The sequence below is a fragment of the Jaculus jaculus genome, chromosome 11 (genome assembly GCF_020740685.1).
Source record: "Jaculus jaculus isolate mJacJac1 chromosome 11, mJacJac1.mat.Y.cur, whole genome shotgun sequence".
Taxonomy (NCBI): Eukaryota; Metazoa; Chordata; class Mammalia; order Rodentia; family Dipodidae; genus Jaculus; species Jaculus jaculus.
This window is the reverse complement of record NC_059112.1, coordinates 66,682,224-66,708,678: the sequence shown is the minus strand read 5'-3', so window position 1 is coordinate 66,708,678 and position 26,455 is coordinate 66,682,224. Positions and strand designations below refer to the sequence as shown.

General features: G+C 38.1%; 1 protein-coding gene across 1 annotated transcript in view; it reads right to left on the bottom strand.

Moving 5' to 3' along the window:
- The window catches only part of Rsrc1 (arginine and serine rich coiled-coil 1), a 454,827-nt gene that overhangs the window by 346,267 nt on the left and 82,105 nt on the right, over positions 1-26,455 (bottom strand). The gene's annotated exons all lie outside the window — the stretch shown is intronic.

Here is a 26,455-nt window from a genome sequence, read left to right as displayed (position 1 = left end):
TCTACTGTCATTTTGGGAGGCAGGGTCTGACCAGCTGTAGGCTGACCTGGAACCCATCTCAGACCAGGAATCTCAACCTCCTAGTTGAAGGGATTATGGGAGTAGAGAAATACACACCATTAAAGACTTTGGCTTTATTACATTACCTGTTTATTTTAATCTGCACACTTATATAAATACTCTGTGCTGGTCTTGACTGGATGCATATATTGCTCAACTGAATTTTAGAATTTGCCAGTAACTTGCTCCACCCAGTCTACTACCATATTGAATGACAGTCAAACTCAACAAGTAGGGTCACTTCTGCTGTTTCTCTTGGAGTATAAGAGCTATATCTGATACCTTAAACTGCTACAATGAAGATATAAAAAGTTGGATTTACATGTCTAAGAACACTACAGATAATTAAAAAACCCAAGCATCAAATTAACTCCAGATGCAAAAGTCTGTACATTATAGTAAAGAAACACAAAAGATCAAGACAAAATGATCCCATCAAAACTTATAAAACCATCAGAAATGATCTCCAGTGAGAGTGCTTTAGATGAAATGCATGACAAATTTTAAAAAATTATTATCTCTATGTTCAAAGGAATCAAAGAAGAGAACAAACTCCTGAAGAACACCGGAAACCAGCTTAATGAAATAAGGAGGTCAATATAGGACATCAGTAACGAAGAAGAAATAATGAAAAAATATCAGTCAGAAATATTAGAAATGAAAAACAGAGTAAATTAAATAGAAAAATCTGTAGAAAGTATCACCAGTAGAATGAATCAAGGAGAGGACAGAATATCTAAACTAGAAGATGAGGTGGCAGATCTAATACAGTCCAATAAGGAGAAAGATAAACTAAGGCATGAATGGGAATTTCAAGATATTCAAGACACTATGAAGAAATAAATAATAATGCAGGGCATAGTAGAAAGAGAAGACTGTCAATCCAAAGGCATAGCAGGTATTTTCAACAAAATCATAAAAGAAAACTTCCCCCCAAATAGGGATACTGATGCCAGTGCAGATAAAGGAAGCCTTTAGAATGCCAAACAGACAAAATCAGGAAAGAACTTCTCACTGGCATATTATAATTAAACTACAAAACACTCAAACCAAGGAAAATATATTGAGAGCAGTTAGAAAAATCAAGTCACATACAAAAAATTAAGTCATATACAAAGGTAAGTCCATCAGGATAACAGAAGATTACTCAGCACAAACTTTAAAAGCCAAAAGGGAATGGAATGATGTATTCCAAGTTCTGAAAGATGATAACTGTCAACCAAGATTGCTTTATCCTGCAAAGCTATGCATCCAAATAGACAGAGAAATAAAGATATTCCACATAAAAACAAGCTAAAGAAAAAATAAACACTAAACAGGCTCTACAGAAGATACTTGAAAGGATACTCCCTGTTAAGAGAAAGAAAAGCACACCCATAACGAACCTGGAAAAATAAACCATCCTCAAATATGAGTTAATATAACAGAGTAAAGGTAAAATCAGAAAAACTACAAAACAAGAAGAATAGCAAGAATAAATACACACTTTTCAATAACTCTTAATATCAATGGCATCAATGCCCCAACCAAAAGACACAGGTTTGCAGACTGGGTTAAAAGAAGGGTCCATAGTCAGACATGTTATCCATTGCACCACTGGCCCCCTGCTTGTATATATGTAAATAGAAGAATAGATTAGATTAATGGGGGTGAAATGGCCCGAGTTAGGTCAGTGGGGAAAGAAATTGAGTAAAGGAAAGGTGGAGGGAGGGCTGATCAAAATCTAAGAGGATATAAATAAACCAAATGGAAACCTACTTGTTTGGACAATGGAACACTCAGGAGCCATAGATTGTTACTAGAAAATTTTCAGTGCCAGGGGTGGGATACCTTCCAGTGAGCTGTTGACCAGGGATGTCCCTGATGTCCCCAAAACATTATAGGCCATTGCGAAGGCCATTGGTTTCCCACCAGGAACAGACGGTAAGACCCTATTTCTGAAGTCTCCACATACTTGGGCTGCAAGGCCACTGAGAAATCCTGCTGGAACTGAGCTGATAACCTCCTCCATGCAGACCAGCTGACTGAAAGCTGGAAGAATTCTGCATGCAGTTCAATGGGACAGAGAGAAATCAGTGGACACTGCAGACCCTGTATTTTGCCAGCCAGGCCAAATGAGCCAACGGGTGCAATAGTGACACATCTGTCATGCTGGAAATCAACTGTCCTCTAATTGGACTGGAGGCTCACTCCATGGAAGGGAATACATCCTTGACACTGAAAACCTAAAACGGGGTAGTCATGAACCCTATAGGTTTAACATCTGCTGCTGTCTGGCTAAGCATATATAATACGCTCATCAAACTGCCCAGTAAGCACTTCTCTTAATGTTCATACCTATATATTAATGCTACTCTCACTTTTGGTAGAGAACCTATTTATGATACTCTCACTTTTGGTAGAGAACCTTCTCTTTTCAGATGGCAGTGACCTTGGGATGACTCACAAGACGTCATGGTGCTGGAAAGAAGTGACAGGAGTGCTCAGTACTGCAATATCTCTATCACACCTTCCAAGGCTCAGGGTCTATTGCGGAAGCGGTGGCAGAAAGAATATAAAAACCAAAGGAAGGGTAGGACTCCTTACAACATGCTCCCCCCAGACACAAAATGGCCTGGATATCCATGACTTCACAGTCCCTGACACTACCTACATAAGACCATCATAATAGGAGGAAAAGATCATGACATCAAAATAAAAGAGAGAATGATTGAGAGGAGGAGGGGATATGATGGAGAATGGAGTTTCAAAGGGAATGTGGGGAGAGGGAAGAGATTACCATGGGATATTATTTACAATCATGGAAGTTGTTAATAAAAAAATAATAATTTTTTTAAAGCAGGATTCAGCCAGGCATGGTGGCACACACCTTTAATCCCAGCACTTAGGAGGTAGAGGTAGGAGGATCAGTGTGAGTTCAAGGCCACCCTGAGACTACATAGTGAATTCCAGGTTATCCTGGGCTAGAGTAAGACCCTACCTTGGGGGAAAAAAAAAAAGCAGGATCCTTCTATTTGTTGCCTCCAAGAAATTCACGTGTCCACAAAAGATGGACACCATCTCACAGTGAAAGGTTGGAAAACGGTATATCAGGAGAATGGGCCTAGGAAACAAGCAGGTATTGTTATCCTAGTATCTGCCAGAATAGAGTTCAAACCAACATTACTGAGGAAAGTAAAGAAGGTCACTTTATAATGATTAAAGGAACACTCCAACAGGGCAACATTAAAATCCTAAACTTATTGCACATAAGCATCTAAAAAGAAGTTCTACATCCTTAGCCATCAGGGATATACAAATTAAAACTATTTTGAGATTCCATCTCACTCCTGTTTGAATGGGTACCATCAAGAAAACAAATGATGGGCTGGAAAGATGGCTTAGCAGTTAAGGCACTTGCCTGCAAAGCCAAAACACCAGGCACAATTCCCCTAGGACCCCCGGAAGCCAGATGCACATGGCACATGTATCTGGGGTTTGTTTACAATGGCTAGATGTGCTGGCATGACTATTCTCTCGCTCTCTTTCTCCCGCTCTTCCTCTTTCTCTCTTTCTTAAATAAATAAATAAAATATTAAAATAAAAATAAAACAAATGCCTTTAAATGCTGGCAAGGATGCAGAAAAAGAGGAACTCTTACACAGTGTTGGTGGGAATGAACTATAGTATGGCCATTGTGGAAATCAGTGTGGAGGTTCCTGACACAGCTAAAAATAGTCTTACAATATGACCCAACTATACCCTCCTAGGTATGTATCCTAAGGACTCATCTCAGTACCTTAGAGATACCTGCTCAACAGGTAGGAAATAGAACCAGCATAAATGTCCTTCAACTGATGAGTGAATAATGAAGATGTGGTACATTTATATAATGGAGTTCTATTCAGCAGTAAAGAAAAATGACATTATGAGACTTTCAGGGAAATGGATGGATCTGGAAAGGATTATACTTAGTGACATAACTCAGGCCCAGAAAGCCAAACATTGAATGTTCTCCCTCATATGTGGATCCTAGCTACAACTGATTGGACTTCTATGTGAGTTGGAATAAAAGTAGCAGAAGCAAGTAAGCTAGAAAGGGGATATAAAGGGAATAGATAAGGAAGGAGGAGGAGGACTTAAAAGGATGGTATTGTACATATGTAAGTGGAAGAACAGATTAATGGGGGTGGAAAGGCCTAAGTGAGGTCAGAGGAAGAGACTGAGTAAAGGAAAGGTGGGGGAGGGGGGCCTAATCATTATCTAAGAGGGTATTAATAAGTCATATGGAAACCTACTTGTTTGTAAAATAGCACAGCCAGAAGCCATAGGTTGTTACTAGGAAACTTTCAGTACCATGGAGGGATACCTTTTAGTGAGTTGTTTGCCAGGGAGGTATTTGATGCTCCCAAAACATTACAGGCCATTGCTGAGGCCCTTGGTTTCCCACCAGAAATAGATGGTAAGACCCTGTTGCTGAACACACCACATACTTGGGCTGCAAGGTCCCTGAGAAATCCAGCTGGAGCAAGCTCAAACCTCTTTAGTGTAAGCCAGCTGAAAGCTAGAAAAATTTAGGCTGCACGCAATTCCATGGGAGACAGACAAATCACCAGTGCATATAAACAACAGTGGACAATGCAAGCCTTAAATCTGGCCAGCCAGGCCAAATGAGCCAATTATAATAGTGTCATGTCTGTTATGGGGAAAACCAACTGCTCTCTAATTTGACCAGAGGCCCATCCCATGGGAGGGAATACACTCCTGATACTGAAAACCTATGACCCGAGAGGTCATGAGCCCTAGGGTGTAATATCTAATGATGTCTAACTAAGTGTTTATACTATGCTCACCAAACAGCCCAGTATTCTCTTAAATATTCATGCCCATATATTAATGCTACTCTCACTTCTGATAAGAGAACCTTCTCTTTTCAGATGGTGGGGACCTAAGGATGACTCAGAAGGCACCACAGTGCTGAGAAGGGACAGAGGAGTGCTCAGAACTGAAACATCTCTATCACACCTTTCAAGGCTCAGGGTTCATTGCAGACGAGGTGGCAGAATGAATGAACAGCCAAAGGAAGGGTAGGACTCCTTACAACATGCTCCTTCAGATAGAAAATGCCCTGGATATCCATGATTTCACAGTGCCTGACACTACCTACACAGGACCATCATAATAGGAGGAAAAGATGATGTCATCAAAATAGAAGAGACTGACGGGGGAGGGTATGGAGAGTGGAGTTACAAAGGGAAATTGGGGGTAGTGGAGAGAATTACCATGGATTATTGTCTATAATTATAGAAGTTGTCAATTTAAAAATATCACTAGCCTTCATCTATATCAATGACAAAAAATATGGGAAAAGAAATCAGAGAAGCTGTCCTGTTTAGTATAGCCACAAAAGAAAAAATCTAACACCTTAAAACCTTCCTAACCAAGTAAATAAATGACCTATAAAATGAAAATATAAAAGCACTGAACAAATAACTGAAAGAAGACACAAAAAAATGCAATGACCTTCTATGCTCATGCATTGGAAGAATTAATATTGTTAAAATAGGCATCCTACCAAAAGTAAAATACATATTCAATGTACTTCCAATCAATATCCCAGTAATATTCTTCAAAGTTAGAAAAAAAAAAAAAGCAGCCTCAAAATTGAGATGGAAGCACAAAACACTTCAGACAGGCAAAACTGTATTCAGCAAAATAAATAATTCTGGTGGTAGGAATCATACCTGATTTCAAGTTATACTATTATGCCACTAAAACCAGGCACTAGGATCAATGGAATAGAACTGAAAATCCAGCTCAAGTAACTACAGCTACCTGATCTTTGGCAAAAGAACCAAAAAATGCTCACTGGAGCAAAGACAGCATCTTCAGCAAATAGTGCTAGAGAAACTGGCCAGCCACATGTAGGAAACTGAATTTTGACCCCATCCTCTCACCCTGCACTAAAATCAACTCTAAATGGATCAAGGACCTTAAAATAAAACCCGAAACTCTAACTCAACTAGAAAGGAAGAATACTTCAAGATGTTGGTATAGGAAAAGGCTTTCAGAATATGATTCCAGTATTTTAGGGAATTTGGCAAACACTCAATAACTGAGACCTCATGAAAATAAAAAGCTATTATAGAGGCATTAACAGAGTCAATAGACAACCTACTAAGTGGGAGAAAATCTTCACCAGCTAGACCTCCAACAAAAGTTTAATATTTAGAATCTACAAAAAAAAAAAACAAAAAACTCAACAATAAAAAAAATCAAGCACTTCACTCAAAAAAAAAAAATAGGTGAAAGAAATGAACAGAGAATTCTCAAAGGAAGAAAAACAAATGGCCATTAAACATCCAAAGAGATACTCAACATACCTACTCATCAGGGAAAGACAAATTAAAATGACTATGACATTCTATCTCACTCCAGTCACAATGGCAACCATCAAAAAAATCAAATGATAGCACATGCTGATTAGGGTTTTGGTAAGTAGAACCCTCATCCACTATTGGTGGGAGTGCAAACTTGCACAGTCACTATAGAAAATCAAAATGCTAAAAGTGGGCTGGAGAGATGGCTCAGCAGTTAAGAGACTTACTTGCGTACCAAGCTTAATGACCAGGATTTAACTCCCCAATACCCATGTAAAGACAGATACACAAAGTGGCACATGCATCTGGAGTTTGTTTGTAGCAGCTAGAAGCCATGCCATGCTCATTCATTCTCTATCTCTTTACTTCCTTGGAAATAACTAAAATAAAACTCAAGAGGCCTTAATTTAAAAATGAACAGGGTTGTAGAGATTGCTTAATGGTTAAGGTACTTGCCTGCAAAGCCAAAGGACCAAGGTTCAATTCCCCAGGATCCATGTAAGCCACATGTATAAGGTGGTGCATGCATCTGGAATTCTTTTGTAGCCACGGGAGGACCTGTCATGTGCGGGCACTCAAGCTCACGTGCTCACTTGCACTCTCTCTCTCTCATAAGTAAATAAATGGAGTAATTCCAGATGCCCATCAACAAATGGACAGTCAATGAAGATGTGGTACATATATACACTAGAATTTGACTTGGTGTTAAGGAAAAATGAAATGATCAAATTTGCAGGAAAATGGAAGGACTTAGAAAAAAAAATCATGCAGAGTGAGGTTACACAGGTTCAGAAAGACAAATATCACATGACCTCTAATATGCAATTCCTAACCTGGCCCAGCATCAGTTAAGCCATAATAAATATCAACAACATGGACATGGTAGTAGAATGAACAAAGAAAAAAGGTGAAATAGAGAGGGAAGACAGGAAGGGCTACTTGACAACACACCAGTGGTCAGTAAAATGAAAGAAAGAAATGTATGAAATGGCATAAAAATAAAATGAATAAAAGTCCCTATTGCTGAAGACATCGCAGCCTGTGGCCACAAGTGATAATGCTTGAACTGAGAGGGAATCCTGTTCCCTCTCAGCTATCCCTCACAGTACAGAAAGTGCTATGAGAGTAGCTGGAGAACGACAGTTGCCAACTGACAAAGTAAGAGATCCTGTCAGTTATAAAATTTAACAGCTGAGCAAGAAGTATACACTTCTGCCATAGTGGCACACAGCCAATGTAAGTAATTAGCAGCTCATGGACTAGACATGAGACCCATTCATTGGGGTAGAACTCATTATTTGGATCTGGGAACCAAGCCAGATTCCCTAGAACAAGAAACCAATAGGTTACAGAGAGAACCTCTACTGCTTTTTACCTAAGAGTAGATATACATATCAATATATTTAGGCATTATAATAAGTAGGTGTATCCCCTTTTATTTAAACTGTTGTTACTTTCGGTTAGACAATCTATTCTACCTTTCAGAGAACAAAGATACATCAAAGAGACAGAGGTGATTGTGTACCATGAGCTATGTCACCTCTACCATATACCCAAGCCCAGAAGTCACTACAGAGGAAGTGGTAACATGAATACTGCCCTCATGGCTAGCCTGAAAACCAGTCTCAGGGAAACAGCAACAGACAGATAAGCACTGTGGTCACTGAACTCACATCAAAATAGATCCAGAGGCTACAGAGAAAGCAACATTAAGTCAGATCCCTATCTTGCCCACCAAAGCTCAAGGAACATTGCAGAACAAGGATGGAAAGACTATAAGAGCCTAGGATGGGAGTGAATAGCCTGAGGCACTGTTTCTCCAATCCCTGCAAAGAATGATGGTGGCTTCTTTGTTCCCACAATGAAAAACAATAACCCCACCTAAGAGCCTCAGCAGAGGAGAGGGAATCTAAGAAGAGTACAACTGTTTATTTGACTTTTTAAAAAGCAATAAATAGGGCTGGAGAGATGGCTTAGCAGTTAAGCGCTTGCCTGTGAAGCCTAAGGACCCTGATTCGAGGCTTGATTCTCCAGGACCCACGTTAGCCAGACGCACAAGGGGGCACACGCATCTGGAGTTCGTTTGCACTGGCTGGAAGCGCCACGTTTGCAGTGGCTGGAAGCCCTGGCGCACCCATTCTCTCCCTCTCTCCCTCTCTCTCTCTCTGCCTCTTTCTCTCTCTGTCACTCTCAAATCAATAAATAAAAATGAACAAAAGAAACTTAAAAAGCAATAAATAAATTTTTAAAAACAAAAATAGAATATATAGAAGTAGCTTTAATGCTATCAATTTGACAAGGTTTGCTGTGACAGGTGGAAATTTTAGTTTTCCTCATGCATTTATGCTGTGGCTATTTTTAACATTTCTATCTTTCCACTATGTTCTTTCTCTAAAATTCTTATTCTTTCGCTTGTCATACATATATCTATAATCTTGTAGAAATTAAACACTTTCCTAAGGCTAAAAAAAAAAAATGTTGCACTCCTTTAATCCAAATACTCAGAAGGTAGACATAGGAAAATCACTGTGAATTCTAGGCCAGCCTGGGACTACAGAGTGAGTTCAAGGTCAGCCTGAGCTACAGTGAGACTCTACCTTGAAAAAACTAAATGGAGGGCTGGAGAGATGGCTTAGCGGTTAAGGAGTTTGCCTCTGAAGGCTAAGGACCCATGTTCTACTCTCCAGATCCCATGTTAGCCAGATGCACAAAGGTGAGGCAAGTGCAAGGTTGCATATGCCCATTAGGTGGCACAAGCATCTGGAATTCGACTGCAGTGTCTAAGGCACCAGTTCTCTCTCTTTTTTCTGTTTCTCACTCTCTCTAAAAATAAAATTAAGAAAAAAAATTATAACCATAATTGCACAAAGTGTTGCTTTTCCTCATATTGATTTTTTCAGTAGTTGCCTAACTAAGCACAATAGGAAATACAGTAACTAATATTTGAATATCACAGAAAAAAATACATTAACATAAAAAGATAAGCATCTCATTAAATCATAAAGTTACAAGAGTTAAAACAACTACCCTTCTTGTATCTTTTTTTTTTTTTTGCATTATCTTATTTATTTATTTCAGAGACACAGAGGGAGAATAAAAGAGACAAAGAGAATGGGTGCACTAGGGCCTCTAGCCACTGCAAATGAACTCCAGATGCATGTGCCACCTTGTGCATCTGGCTTTTGTGGGTACTGGGGAATCAAACCAGGGTCCTTAGGCTTTGCAGGCAAACACCTTAACCATTAAGCCATTTCTCCAGCCCAGCTCTTCTTGTTTTTTAACCATTTGATTATGTCATCTTGAGACATTGCTTCTCAATCTTTTCATTTCATAGTCACTGAATCTCTTAAGCCTAACAATATTCCATAAAACTTCTTCAAATATGCTTTCTATCATATTTATTTTCTTCCTGGCTGCTGGAATTCTAATTATACATATAAATGGAATTGTGTTTTACTTGCATCACATTCCCTGAGGAAGTTTCTTGCTTAATTTTTTAATTTAATTAATTTAACTTTTAATTCTTTAGATTATATTATTTCACTTATCTAGTTCAAATTCACTCTTTTCTTTGTTGTCTCCAAACAGATGTTCCATGACTTCTCACAGGGATATGGGAACAAATATCTATTCATCCCAGACACCTAACATAACCCAAAGAAAGAAGTCCATAAAAGTCTAGCTAGATGAGGACTTTCAAAGGCTATCTAGAGGCTACCTCTGTGAGAGACAGTGGATGGAAAGGTCAGATTAAGAAAAAGGGACTTTTCATGGAAAATGCTAATAAAAATTAAAAAAAAAAAAAAAAAAAGAAAAAGGGACTTTTGCCAGATGTAGTGGCACACACCTTTAATCCCAGCACTCGGGAGGCAGAGGTAGGAGGATTGCTGTGAATTTGAGGCCACCCTGAGACTCCATAGTGAATTCCAGGTCAGCCTGGGCTAGACTGAGACACTACCTCAACAAACCAAAAAAAGAAAAAGAAAAAGGGACTATACAGGCTGGAGAGAAGGTTTAATGGTTAAGGAGCTTGCCTGCAAAACCAAAGGACAAAGGTTGAATTCTCCAGTACCCACATAAACCAGACACATAAGGTGGCTCATGTATCTGGAGTTCGTTTGCAGCAGCTGGAGGCTCTGGCAAACCCATTCTCTCATTCTCTCTCTCTCTCTCCACATATATATATCACTCCCTCCCTCCACCCCCTCCCTCCCTCTTTCTCTCTTAAATAAATAGCTTTATTTAAAAGGGGGGGGGGACTTTATCCTAAAGAAGGAAATAGAGGAAAATCTTCAGAAAACCACAAAGGAACCAAAAGAATAATGGAAAAAAGCAGAAACAAAGATGTGCGTTGGACAGAAGTAAGATGAACACAGCCATGCATTTAGGGGTATCAAAAGCTACATTCACCAGTTAAACCAGATTAAAGCCAGGAAGAGTTCTGCATCAGGATAAGCCCAAAGCCCTCATAAGACTCAAATTCAGTTGCAGGTTTTGATGCGACAATGATTCCTCTGGAAGATGGGGTAGCATCATAGAGAAATCCCATTTTGACACACTATATGACTTAGGGTAGTGGCTAGGTACCATTTTGAAGGAGATACCAACAACCCCACTGAACAGGGCCCCTCAGTGGAATAGGGGAAGGCAGAGGGGATGTAAGCCTATAGCCCAATGAGAATATCACCAATATGTGATCTGTTCATACACTAAAGTTCATAATCAAGAAAAACAAAAGGCCAAAAGAAAACCTGAGGTACCTCAGGAGCCTGAGACCAGGAACCATCTACTGGCTCGATGTGCCACTGCCGCTAAGTGAGGGAAACATCACAGGGGCAGTTGTGGAGGGCAGGAAGGCCAGATATGGACTGGGCAGAGAGTACAGTCAGGAGGAGCCTGGCTCATACTGAAAATGCATACAGAGTCCCTCTCTGAGTGGCCAAAAGAATGAATCTCATCAACTGAGAATTACTATACTGTTTGATAGTCTTGGGTCTGAAGTGAGAAGATAAATCAAATCCTAAGACCACCTATCTGTCTTTTGCTGAGAACTCTGATGTTCCAGTGGCACAGATGATACCCATAGCTATAAACATCCAGTAGGGTAAGTAATCCTCAGAAAGCTTTCGAAGTACAGATCTGTCTATTGAGACCTCAGTACCACAGTTGCTCCCACATCCCCAATACTCTTAGGAGACACTCCTCATCTAAAACTGCAACCCCAAGAAGGTGTGATCTGGGATTTCTTAGAAGGGTGAAAGAATTTGCCCAACCTACTGAATGCAAAGCTAAATGTAGCTAGGAAAGTCACCAATACAAAGAGAAGGGAAATGGCCATAGTAAAGACAGCTATGCTAGACACATGTACAATACAGAATCAGCAACAGCATAAATCAAAGAAAAGACAGGAGCCAATAGTCCAACTGACACCCCTGTGTATATAACTAGCAGCCTTAAATTTTCAAGTACACAGAAAGAAGCTGCTCCAATGCCTCATCTTTTTTTCATGTCTGACTTTGTGGTTCCACATGTTTAGCAGTTTCATTGTATTATATGTTTTTAAAAAAATATTTTATGCTTTTGTTTCCCCTTCATAAATTCACCCAATTTTGATTAGGCATATTTTTCTCAATTTGGGGGCAGTACTTTTTCCTTTTGCTTCACTTCTTTTCTTCTTTGCCCTATTACCCCATATTTCCCCACACATTTAATATTATACTGACTTTACCTTATTATATTTGATACTCATGTTTTTATTTTCCTTAATATATATTACATACTTACAAACATATGTTACATATTATGATTAATATATATTATATATCCATTGTGTATATTATATATACATTATATATGTTCCTTTTGCTAGTTTTTTTCAAATCTCTTGCCCTATTCTCTTCCCCTGAATAATATTCTTCTCCTTTTATCTATTTTATCTATTTGACTTGACTCTCATTTTTCTCTCCTTCCTCTATCTCATTCTTTTACCTTATTCTTAGACTATCTCCACATTTAACCTAGATAATCTTCTACTTTGTAGTACATTCAACAGTAATGTTGTCATCTTCAATTCTATGGTCACTAATGTTGTTGCTGCTACAGCAGATTATTTCCTCCCTAGTGGGTGGTACTAGGGATTGAGCCTTTTAGAGTAGGTTGTTCAATAAGAACCCTACTCCTCCCCGAAAAAGCTAGAATAAATGGCAAAGCAGCAGATGCATAAGATGCAATAAAGAAATCAAAGAAAAAAGAAAAAGAAAGACATAATTCTTCCAAAAGATCATAACTCTTCAACTGCTAAACTCAAAGATTAGTAAAATCCACATGTGAAGATTTCAAACATTTTGTGGTAAAAATGATCACTGCTTGAATAAGGATACAAGCAAGCAGATAAATAGAGAAGAAAGTCAAAAATACAGAGGGAAAAACCAGCAAAATGGATAAGAATTTCCAGCAAGATGAATTTTTAAAAGTCAGAAAGATAAAAAGGAAAAGTAAGGAAACAGACATTTTTGAAAGAAAAAAAAGTAGAAATGTTAGCAATGAAAAATTCACTGAAGCAAAGAATAAACTCAGTGGAAAGCATCACCAGTAGACTTGACAAAGCCAGAAGAAAGACTACCAGATACAGAGAACAAGGTCAATGATATACTGTATTCAAATATCAATAAGAGGAAAGCATGCTGGGATAAAGTCAAGATACCAAACCATGATCCATAAGAAACTGATATAGGACTTCCGGTTAAGATTGCGGCTTAGGTACCACGCCAATGCAGCTTAGGGGGTAAAAAGACTGAAACAACTCAGCAAAATACACAGTTTTACTAAAAAGTGAGGTGTACAGGAAATTGGAAACGGCAGTGGAGAACTAGAAGACATCCAGAGCCCACACAGGCTAGCTAAACCAGCCCCGGCAGGTCCGCCGCAGCAGTGGCAGTGCACAAGAAAGCCACAGGCTCGGCTCCAGCTGCAGGAAAACCCAGGTGAGGGGAGCTTCCACTCACAACGGAGCTCTCCGCAAATCAAGAAATGTGAAGAGAGAGCTGCAGTGAGCACCGGGGGAGCAGATCACAAGGTAGAAGGACACGTGGAACAGCAAGAGAACCAGAGCAGCCGTTGCTCCCTCCCTGTGCCCAGCTCCAACAAACAAAGCAGTGGTCCCTAGGACCAGCCACAGGAACTTGAGCCAACAGCAGGACCCAAGCAGGAGCAGGGTCCCGCAGCAACATTAGAACCCAAGCACCAACAGCAGGCCCAGCAGAGGCAGATCCAGTAGCGGCAGCAGCGGCAGATCCACCAGCAGCAGCTACAGAGGCAGCAGTCGCAGTCCAGCAGCAGCAGCGGAGGATCCACCAGTGGCAGCTAAAGCAGCAGGAGCAGCGGCAGCAGCAGTGGTGGATTCAGCAGAGGCGACAGACCCAGTAGTGGCAGCTTTAGCATCAGCAGCAACAGATCCAGCAGCAGTAGCTTCAGGAGCAGCAATGGTGGTTCCAGCAGCAGGGGTGCCGTTCTGTAGGGCCATGTTGCCAGGCTTGGTTTCCCCCGCAGGAAAAGCCAGTGCCCAGCTCCAGAAATCAGAACAGCAGCACAACGACCCAGCCAGCAACTTGACTGAAACCAAAATCATCCAAAAAGGTAACTGGGATTGATTGTACCAGGGAAGGGTCTCACTTGGTCATAAGCTGACTTGGATCCCTCAATAGACCAGAAATCGTAACCTCTTTGCTGATATAGGATCTGGTTGTTATAATAACTACTCTTGCATAAATATTTGGTGCTTTTTTACATTGAATGTGTACACTATTTAGTGAGCTTTTAGAATCTACCTGTATTTTATTCCACTCAGCCTACTTGAATACTCCCATAGCAGGGAAATGGAACACCATTGTAGACACTCTGAGAGTTTTAAGAGCCACACCTAACACCTTAAGCTGCTATCATGAAGATATATAACATCAAATCAATTGATAAAGCTAAGAATACACAGGTAGCTAGAAAATCCACGCATTAATTTAATCCAAGGTGCAAAAATATGTACATTATAACACAAGAAACACTAAAAAGCAAGATAATATAAATCCACCTAACAGTATTAATATATCAGAAATGACCTCCAGTGAGAATGAGTTAGAGGATTTCAAAAGAATGATTGTAAATATGTTCAAAGAAGTCAGAGAATAAATCAAAGGAGTCAAAGAGGAACTCAAAGATGAAATCAAAGGAATCAAAGATGCAGGACACCAATTTCATGAAATAAAGGCGGCAATACAAGACATAAATAAGGAAATAGAAATAATAAAGAAAAACAGGTCAGAATTACAAGCAATGAAGAACACGGTGAATGAAATAAAAAACTCTGTAGAAAATCTCACCAGGAGAATGGATGAAGGAGAGGACAGAATATCTAAGCTGGAAGACCAGGTGGCAGATCTAATACAGTCCAACAAAGAGAAACACAAACTTATAGAAAAGTATGAGTGGGATTTCAAGATATTCGGGACACTATGAAAAGAACAAATATAAGAATTCAGGGCATAGTAGAAGGAGAAGAATTCCACTCCAAAGACATAGTAGGCATCTTAAACAAAATCACAGAAGAAAACATCCCCCAAATTGGGAAAGTGGTGCCAATGCAGATACAGGAAGCCTTTAGAACACCAGCCAGACAAAACCTGGAAAGAACCTCTCCTCGTCAAATTATAATCAAACTACCAAACAAACAAAGCAGGGAAAAAATAGTGATAGCAGTGAGAGAGAAAAATCAAGTTACCAACAAAGGCAAGCCCATCAGGATTACAGCAGATTATTCAACACAAACTTTAAAAGCAAGAAGGGCTTGGAGTGATGTATTCCAAGTTTTGAAAGATAACAACTGTCAACCAAAGTTACTTTATCCTGCAAAGCTATCCATTCAAATAGACGGAGAAATAAGGACATTCCACAACAAAAGCAGGTTAAAGGAGTATTTGAAGAAAAAAAAACAGCTCTACAGAAAATACTTGATAGACTCCTCCATGCTGAAGAAAAGGGAAAGCATACATATAAGGAACCTGGAAAAAACAAGCAATACTCAAATGCTAGTTAACACAAGAAAGCAAAAGTAGAACCGAAACCACAAAAAAAAAAAAAAAAAAAAAAAAAAAAGCAAACATACATACACACCTTTCAATATTATCTCTTAATATCAACGGCCTGAATGCCCCAACCAAAAGACATAGGTTTGCAGAATGGGTTAAAAAGCATGATCCTACAATTTGTTGTCTCCAACAAACTCACCTTTCTACAAAGGACAGACATTATCTTAGGGTGAAAGGTTGGAAAACGGTGTTTCAAGCAAATGGGCCTAGAAAACAAGCAGGGGTTGCTATCCTAATATCTGGTAAGGTAGACTTCAGTCAAACGTTGGTCAAGAAAGATAAGGAAGGTCACTTTATATTGATTAAGAGTACACTCCAACAGGAGGACATTACAATCCTAAACATATATGCACCTAACATGAGGGCTCCGAAATTCATCAAACAAACACTATTAGAACTAAGGTCACAGATAATACCAAACACAGTGGTGGTGGGTGACTTTAACACTCCACTCCCATCAACTGACATGTCATCGTGGGAAAAAATTAAAAGGAGACATAAAGGGAAGACAAAGGAAGGGAGGAGGATACTTAATAGGTTGATATTGTATATATGTAAGTACAATGATTGTAATGGCGAGGTAATATGATGGAGAATGGAATTTCAAAGGGGAAAGTGTGGGGGTGCGGAGGGAGGGAATTACCATGGGATATTTCTTATAATGATGGAAAATGTTAATAATAATTTAAAAATGTAAAAAAATAAAAATAAAAAAATAAACAGAGAGGCATCTGGACTAAATGAGGTCATAGAAGGAATAGATCTAACAGATATATACAGGACATTTCATCCAAAGGCTGCAGAATATACATTCTTTTCAGCAGCACATGGAACATTCTCTAAAATAGACCATGTATTAGGACACAAAGCAAATCTTAACAAATTCAGGAAAATTGAAATAATTCCCTGCATTCTATTTGACTATAATGGAATTAAACTACAAATCAGTAGCAAGAAAGGCTATAGAGAACACACAAAATCATGGAAACTAAACAATACACTACTAAATGATGAATGGGTCAATGAAGAAATCAAGAAGGAAATCAAAAAATTTATACAGACAAACAATAATGAGAACACAATATGCCAAAATCTGTGGAACACAATGAAGGCAGTTCTAAGAGGTAAATGTATAGCCTTAAGTGCCTATATTAAGAAAATAAAAGGTCGCAAGTAAGCGACCTAATGCTTCACCTTAAAGCCTTGGAAAAAGAAGAACAAGGCAAACCAAAAATCAGTAGACAGGAAGAAATAGTAACAATTAGGGCAGAAATTAATGAAATAGAAACAAAAAATAATAATAACAATCCAAAGAATTAATGAAAAAAAGAGTTGGTTCTTTGAAAGGATAAACAAGACTGATAAACCTTTAGCAAATCTGACCAAAAGAAAGAACAAGAGACACAAATTAATAAAATTAGAGATGAAAAAGGTAACATCACAACAGATGCCAGAGAAATTCCAAAAATCATAGGGGCATACTATAAAAGCATATACTCAACAAAGTATGAAAATCTGAAAGAAATGGATGATTTACTTGATTTATATAACCTACCTAACTAAATTAAATCAAAATGAGACTAATCAAGTAAATAGACTTATAACAAATATGGAGACCCGAAGAGTTATCAATAATCTCCCAACTAAAAAAAGCCCAGGCCCAGATGGATTCACTGCTGAAATCTACCAGACCTTTAAGGAAGAGCTAACACCACTGCTTCTTAAGCTTTTTCAGGAAATAGAAAAAGAAGGAATTCTACCAAACTCCAGCATTACCCTTATACAAAAAACAAAGACAGAACAAAAAAAGAAAATTATAGACCAATCTCCCTCATGAACGTAGATGTAAAAATTCTCAACAAATTATTGGCAAACAGAATACAAGAATATATCAGAAAGATCATTCACCCTGACCAAGTAGGCTTTATCCCAGAGATGCAGGGATGGTTCAATATATGCAAATCTATAAATGTAATACATTATATAAATGGGTTGAAGGACAAAAATCACATAATCATCTCATTAGACACGCAGAAAGCGTTTGACAAAATCCAACATCCCTTCATGATAAAAGTCCTACAGAGACTGGGAATAGAAGGAACATATCTCAATATAATAAAAGCTATTTATGACAAGCCTACTGCCAACATATTACTAAATGGGGAAAAACTGGAAGCTTTTCCACTAAAATCAGGAACAAGACAAGGGTGTCCACTGTCCACACTTTTATTTAACATAGTTTTGGAAGTCTTAGCCACAGCAATAAGGCAAGAGACACACATAAAAGGATAAAAATTGGAAAGGAAGAGATCAAGTTATCATTATTTGCAGATGACATGATTCTATATATAAAGGACCCTATAGACTCTACTAGCAAACTGTTAGAGCTGATGAAAACCTACAGCCATGTAGCAGGATACAAAATAAATACACAGAAATCAGTAGCCTTCCTATATGCTAACAACAAACACACAGAGGATGAAATCAGAGAATCACCCCCATTCACAATTGCGTCAAAAAAAAAAACAACAATGTACCTTGGAATAAACCTAACCAAGGAAGTAAGGAATCTCTACAATGAGAACTTTAAAACACTCAAGGAAGAAATTGCAGAAGACACTAGACGTTAGAGAAACATCCCTTGTTCCTGGATTGGTAGAATCAATATTGTGAAAATGGCAATCTTACCAAAAGCAACCTACACATTTAATGCAATCCCTATCAAAATTCCAAAGGTATTCTTCATGGACATAGAAAAAACAATCCAAAAATTCATTTAGAATCACCAAAAACCTTGAATATCTAAAAATAATACTGAGCAACAAAAATAAGGCTGATGGTATCACCATGCCTGATTTTAACCTATACTACAGAGCCATAGTAACAAAAACAGCGTGGTACTGGCACAAAAACCGACATGTAGATCAGTGGAACAGAATAGAGGGCCCAGATGTAAGTCCAGGTAACTATAGCCACCTGATATTCGATAAAAATGCCAAAAATACTCATTGGAGAAAAGACAGCCTCTTCAGCAAATGGTGTTGGGAAAACTGGATATGTATCTGCAGAAGGATGAAAACAGATTCTTCTCTCTCTCCATGCACAAGAATTAAGTCCAAATGGATTAAAGACCTTAACACCAGACCTGAAACTCTGAAACTGCTAGAGGAAAAAGGAGGGGAAACCCTTCAACATATTGGTCTTGGCAAAGACTTTCTGAATACAACCAATACAACCACAATTAATCACCGAGACCTCATGAAATTACAAAGATTTTGCACTGCAATGGACATAGTGAAAAAAGCAAAGAGGCAATCTACAGAATGGGAAAAAAATCTTCGCCAGCTATACATCTGATAGTGGATTAATATCTAGCCATATACAAAGAACTCAAAAAGTTAAATAATAAGGAATCAAACAAGCCAACCAAAAAATGGGCTTTGGAGCTAAATATAGCATTCTCAATGGAAGAAATACAAATGGCATATAAGCATCTAAAAAAATGTTCTATGTCACTAGTCATCAGGGAAATGCAGATTAAAACTACAATGAGATTCCATCTCACTCCTGTCAGACTGGCCACCATCATGAAAACAAATGATCATAAATGTTGGCAGGGATGTGGAAAAAGAGGAACCCTTCTCCACTGCTGGTGGGAATGCAATCTCGTCCAGCCATTGTGGAAATCAGTGTGGAGGTTCCTAAAACAGCTAAAGATTGATCTACCATGTGACCCAGCTATAGCACTCCTAGGCATATATCTGAAGGACTCATCTCATTTCCTTAGAAGTATGTGCTCAAACATGTTTATTGCTGCTCAATTTATAAAACCTGGGAAATGGAACCAGCCTAGATGTCCCTCAACTGATGAGTGGATAATGAAGATGTGGCACATTTATACAATGGAGTTCCTCTCAGTGGTAAAGAAAAATGAAGTTATGAAATTTGCAGAAAAATGGATGGATCTGGAAAGGATTATACTAAGTGAGGTAATCTAGGCCCAGAAAGCCCAGCCCACATGTTCTCCCTCATATGTGGATCCTAGCTACAGATGTTTGGACTTGTATGTGAACTGGAATAAAACTTCGTAGCAGAGGCCAGTAAGCTAGGAAGGGCTATAAGGTAGGGATGAGAGGAGGACTTAAGGTAACGGTATTGTATACATGTAAGTAGAAGAACAGATTACTGGAGGTAGAAAAGCCTAAGTGAGGTCATGGGAAGAGACTGAGTAAAGGTCGAGTGGGGGAAGTATTTATCAAAATCTAAGAGGGTATGAATAAGTCATATGGAAGCCTACTTTTGTGGACAATGTCTCATCCAGAAGCCATAGGTTATCACTAGAAAACTTTCACTGTCAGGGATGGAATACCTTACAGTGAGTTGTTGGCCAGGGACGCCCCTGATGCCCACAAAACATTACAGGCCATTTCTGAGGCTCTTGGTTTCCTACCAGAAATGGATGGTAAGATCCTACTGCTAAAGACTCCACATGCTTGGCCTGCATAGTCACTGAAAAAAATCTTGCTGGACTACACCCAAAAACCTCCTCCCCATACACCAACCATCATCAGTGGAGATAAACAACAGTGGGCACTACAAGCCTTATGTTTGGCCAGCTAGACCAAATGAGCCAACAGGTGCAATAGTGGCATCTCTGTTGTGGGGCAAACCAACTGCTCTCTATTTGGACTGGAGGCCTGCTCCATGGGAGGTTATACATGCCTGATGCTGAAGACCTGTGACAGGAGAAATCATGAGCCCTAGAGGTGTAACACCTGCTGATGTCTGGCTAAATGTACATATTATGCTCACCAAAATGCCTGGTAAGCACTTCTCTTAATGTTCATAGCCATATATTAATGCTACTCTCACTTTTGGTTAGAGAAGCTTTACTTTTCAGATAGTGGTGATGGGAAGAATGTAAGAGCCAAAGAAGAGAGGACCCCTTACAATACACTCTTCCAGACACAAAATGGCCTGGGCTGACCTCATAACGCCTAGCATTACCTACACAAGACCAATATAATAGGAGGAAAAGATGATGACATCAAAATTAAAGAGAGATTGATAAAGAGGGGTTGATGGGCTATAATGGAAAGTGGAATTGTGGAAGGCACAGTGGGGGGGAGAGGGAATTATCATGGTTTATTTTCTATAATTATGGAAGTTGTCAATAATTAAAAAAATAAAATAAAGAAATGAGGGGCTGGAGAGATGGTTCAGTAGTTAAAAGTGACTGCTTGGAAAGCCCAATGAACTGGGTTCAACTCCTTAGTACACATGGAAAATCAGATGCACAAAATGACGTATGCATTTGGAGTTCGTTTGTAGTAGCTAGAGGTCCCAGTCCACCCATCCCTCTGCTTGCAAATAAATAAAAACAAATTTTGAAAATTACAAAAAGAAAACTAGATTTAGAAAATTTTAACCCACACAAATAGAATAGACATCAATCTCTAAATTTTCTATTTCTGTTTATAGACAGATTGAAACAACGAAGGCAACTTTATGTCAACATAGACAAATTTCCAATTTTATAAAAAGAAATCTTTTCCTACCTTGAATTTTTCTTGTAAGCTTTAAGAACAAATGAGTATTTCCTAATACCAATGCAAGATAACTTCTATATTAAGTTTAAGCTCACAAAATTTCAGACACGTAATGCAAATAAGTAATCTGCTTGCTAGTTTTATGCTTCTTTTCTTCTAAAACATATGTTGAAAACATTAAAAAAGCATTATCAGAAATGAAAAAGAGCCTGGTGTGGTGGCATATGCCTTTAATTCCAGCACTTAGAATGCAGAAGTAGAAGGTTGCTCTGAGTTCAAGGCCAGCCTGAAACTACACCATGAATTTCAGGTCTGCCGGGGCTACACAGCAAGACCCTACCTCAAAAGATGACGATGGCGATGAAGAAGAAAAAAGAAGACAGACAGACAAACACACAGAAAGAAAGGAAGAAAGGAAGGAAGAAAGACAGACACACAGACTAGAAGGAAGGCCATAATGCTTAAGCATTAAGTTAGTAGTTCAACCCTGTTGTTTCTAAGTGCAAACTAAACTAAAATCCACAGTAATTGTCTGTTCCTAAGAAATATGTACTACCTGATTGACATTAAAGCTCTCAAAATCTTGAACAATGAACACTCACATCTAGTTTTAATAAGTTTGGTAATACTTCAAAATATTCTGCATAAGTAATTCTAACCTTAAACATTAACAGTAAGGAAATGATTAGAACCACATTCTTTTTTTTTTCCTACAAAGAGGGTATAACTGGCCTCTATTTTAGAGTCTACAATTTGCTTCACCACTCTAGGAGCATATATACCTTGACAACCTCACCCAGATGGTTATGATTATGAGTAACAAGACAACAAGCTCATTGAAAACCTTTACAGATGCTTAGCTAATAAGATGTCACATTAAATCTGATAGCATAAGATTAAAAACTTTTTATCAATTATAAAGAATGATATATCATTTTTAAAACTGACATTTAAACATTCTTATATCAACTCCATAGCATGCTAGATTACTAATATACTTAAAGTTTTGAAAACAAATGTCAACATTACATACCTTGTCACCCCTACCCCCATCACACTTGCCTGCATTATTTGTCCGTTGGGTATGGAGAGGGTGGAATGAAAAAAAAAAATGGTGTGTGTGTGTGTGTGTGTGTGTGTTTCTTTCAACATAGTAGATATAGATACTTCTAACTACAAAATTCTGGTCTATGTCAGAATTCAATTTGACTACTTCTTCCTCTCTTAATACTTAATGACTAATTCCTTAGAGATATTCTTAAAAGCCCTAAAATGTTGTCCTTGGGTAGAAACTTTCACCAGCAATCAATCAGAAGCAAATGAGATGATTGTGTTGAAATGTTCTACTCTGTTTAAGCTAACAAATGAATGAAGAAAGGTAGTATATCAGAACATATGCCACTACAGTGAAGTCGCTAAGGGGGTTTGTTGGAAGAATATTTTATTTCCAGTGAATAAGAAAGGACACTGATAAAAGATTACCAAGTCATATGGAAATCCAAATATAGTGACAGACACAATTATTTTACTAATTGCTAATGAATATAGTCAGTGGCTTCAAAAAGCAAAACTTTGCTTGGACTACTTCAGGTTTTGACCTCTGCAGGAGAAAATGCATTTAAACTGAAGCCCACCAAAATTGATTAACGGCGCCAGCCAAGGCCAGCATGTAGTTGAAGCTTTTTCCATCTAGCACATGGCCCCAAGGATGGTTAAATGAACCTTAAAATGGCTACAAACAGCTCAATGACTACACAGAGTCCTGCCAATTAGAAATAATTAGGCAGTCATTTTAGTGGTGAGTCTTTTTAAGTGCATACATAACGATGCAATGATGCTTATTAACGATCTCATGAGCTATGCTCAAACAGCCTGGAATAATTATGCAGCTATCACAAAGCCTTGCTCATCTCTGTACTTCACCTTAATGCATTTAAAAATCCACTTCATTACCTCCAGTAATTAATCCTCCATTAATTGCAGGAAAAGTTCAGTTTACCAAGCTTCATTTCTAATTATCTTATAAATAGTTATGCTTCTAATTAATGTGTTCATTAAGACGAATATCTTTCTCAAAGCCATGCTCAGAGCAAAGGTTCCACTTATTCTCTCAAAAGCCTAACTAGCCATAAGGTGAAGCCATTTTGGTTGCATTTGCTTTTATTTTAGTATACTCAACCTCCTAATTGGCATTTAAAATCTAATTTGGAGAAACTTCAAAAAGGTTAGAGAGAGAAAAATAAGGGCAAAAGAGATTTTTTTTTTAAATTCTTTTTCAATCAATAATCTTAAAACCTTAATAAGGAAATGATAGTGCATCTTTTTGTGATAAATATTGACTGACTAATATGCTTACGTACAATATCTAAGTGAATTTAAATTCCATACAAACTTAGCTTTTGGCCCTTCTCTTCAATTAGAAAATAAGACAAGAGAGATAAAAAATGTTATTAAAATAAATGTATTTAAATTTATATTAGGTTACCTAGCTAAATTGCCACTATGAAACATTACTCAATGTAAATTCTTAGCCATCAAAGAAAAAACTTACACATATCCTGGTCCTGGCACATCATTTTAAAAGCACAGCTAATTTATATGCTTTTTAGAAATAAAAACCTAATTCTGTGCTATAACATATAACACTTTAAAAGAATGCTGGCTATGACTGAAAAATAAAATATACAAAATCATTATTTTGAAAACATGAATAATTTTATAATTTTGGAAATTCTTAAAATACATGTACTATTTTCAAGAACAAAATGTATTCTTAATTTTTAAAAACTAAATTTTATTTTCAATGAAAAGAAAAACGTTTGGTAAACCAAACGACCAAAATTCTTTATTTTAGAAAAGAACAGTTATTAACATAAAAATCCTGGTAGTTTAATAATAAAGGTATAGCTCCACATATGATGTCTCTTGCTTCTCTATAATTTGATTTTGCTCATTAATGTTCTCTCCTAGTCTTTTTTCATGTACAATAAGCCTACAGAAGTTTAATTTCAGAAGAAAAAAATACCATTCACTCTACAAGCAAAATTCTGAAAAGATTGTCTCTTCACAAAATTCATAATAATTATAGTTTCTACCACTTCTTTCTACAGAATAGACTTTTATAATATTTTATACAAAACTCTATGGTTCTTGGCTCCTGAATTAAAATTTCTGACTCTAGAAATAAGACTAAATAAAATTTTGATAGACAAGTAGATGGTAACCCCAGTGAGAGAAAATCTTATGTCTCTTAAAAACATCCCTTGTATATAATTTTCAAGGTGCTGGGGCTATAGTACTGAAAAAGAAAGTAGACACGGGCTCTGGCCATCATGAAACTGCATTTAATTGGTTTTTGACTTTGTTTTAGGGGTTTGGGTGTGTATTTATACAATGTGTGATGTACACATATGTGTGCTGATGCAGGCACCCCATGTGAATATAGGGGGAGGCCAGAGGAAGAATGCCAAGTATCTTCCTCTACCATACTTCCACCTATTGCCTAGAGACAGAATCTCTCACCAAATCTGAGGCTTACAAGAGTGTTGTTCTTGTAAATTATAATGACTGCCTGATCAAGGAGTACCATGATCCTCCTGTCTCAATCTGCTCCCAGCTCCAGAGTTAAAGGCATGGGTGGCCATGCCCAGTCTTCTACAGGGTGCTGGGTATTGAACTTAGGTCCTCATATATGCAAAACAAGTGCTCTAATCAGCTGAACCATCTTCTCAGTCCCTGAGCATAAATCTTTGAAAGTCAAAAAATAAAAAATCTCTTGCTAACTTGAAATGTTGCCACAACAGGCACTAAAGGTTCAAATTAATTGTGATCACAAATTACAATTACTACAATTTTATTACTGTGAAATATTTATTGGGCTGGGCTGATGGCTCAGCAGTTAAAGGCATTTACTTGCCAAGCTTGATGGCCCATGTTCAATTACCCACTAACTATGTAAAACCAGATGCAAAAATGGTGTGTGTATCTGAATTTCATTTGCAGTAGCAAGGGGCCCTGGCATGCCCATTTTCTTTCTCTTTCTCTTCCCTGGTATGTCCATTTTTTTTCCTCTCTCTCTCTTCTCTGCTTGCAAATTAATTAATTTTTAAATACTTCTTAATAACAACAGTTGTAAGTACCCCAGTATATCCAAAAGATCCTTGATAGAAGGTATCTTGGCATTGTGATCTTTGTATTACTGAACCAAATACACATACCAACATTTACTGCTATAAGAATGACAAGAAGGCCGGGCGTGGTGCACTCGGGAGGCAGAGGTAGGAGGATTGCCAAGAGTTCAAGGCCACCCTGAGATGACAGAGTTAATTCCAGGTCAGCCTGGACCAGAGTGAGACCCTACCTCGAAAAGCCAAAAAAAAAAAAAAAAAAAAAAAAAAAAAGAATGACAAGAAGTATGTGATTCAGACAGAAATACTGTGAATATAAACAATCTAGGAAAACAATAGGCTCTTAGCTACCTCAACTACACCATTCTTAATGGCACAGAACAGTAATCCCAAATATTAGTTATATATCACATGGAATGCAAAGGCAAGATTTCATATAGCACTTAAGGCTCGAAACTTTTATATATTTAAGCTCATTAAATGAACAGTCTATTCATAAATTAATTTTCTGAAAGAATTTTTGAAGGCTGGAGAGATTGGTTAGCAGTTACAGCACTTGCCTGCAAAGCCTAAGGATCCAGGTTCAATTCTCCAGGTTCCATGTAAGCCAGATGCACAAGGTGGCTCATGCATCTGTAGTTTGTTTGCAGTAGCTAGAGGCCCTGGAGTGCCCATTCTCCCTCTCCTCATCCCACCTCTCTCTCTCTTGCTCTGTCTCTGGTAATTTTTTTTTTTTGTTTGGTTTTTTGAGGTAGGGTCTCACTCTAACCCAGGCTGACCTGGAATTCACTATGGAGTCTCAGGGTGGCCTCAAACTCATGTCAATCCTCCTACCTCTACCTCCCGAGTGCTGGGATTAAAGACATGTGCCACCATGCCCAGCTAAATATTTTTTAAAAACACCGTTTCAACAAAAAGAATTTTGGGGGCTGGAGAGATGGCTTAGAGGTTAAGCACTTGCCTGTGAAGCCTAAGGACCCTGGCTGGAGGTTTGATTCCCCAGGACCCACATTAGCCAGATGCACAAGGGGGCGCACATGTCTGGAGTTCATTTGCAGTGGCTGGAGGCCCTGGCGGGCCAATTCTCTCTCTATCTATCTGCCTTTTCCTCTCTGTCTGTCACTCTCAAATAAATAAATAAAAACAAATAAAAAAATTTGTAAAGAATTTTTGAACCCCTCAGAAATGAAACTTTTACCTTTTTATTTTTTCCTGTAAGTAGA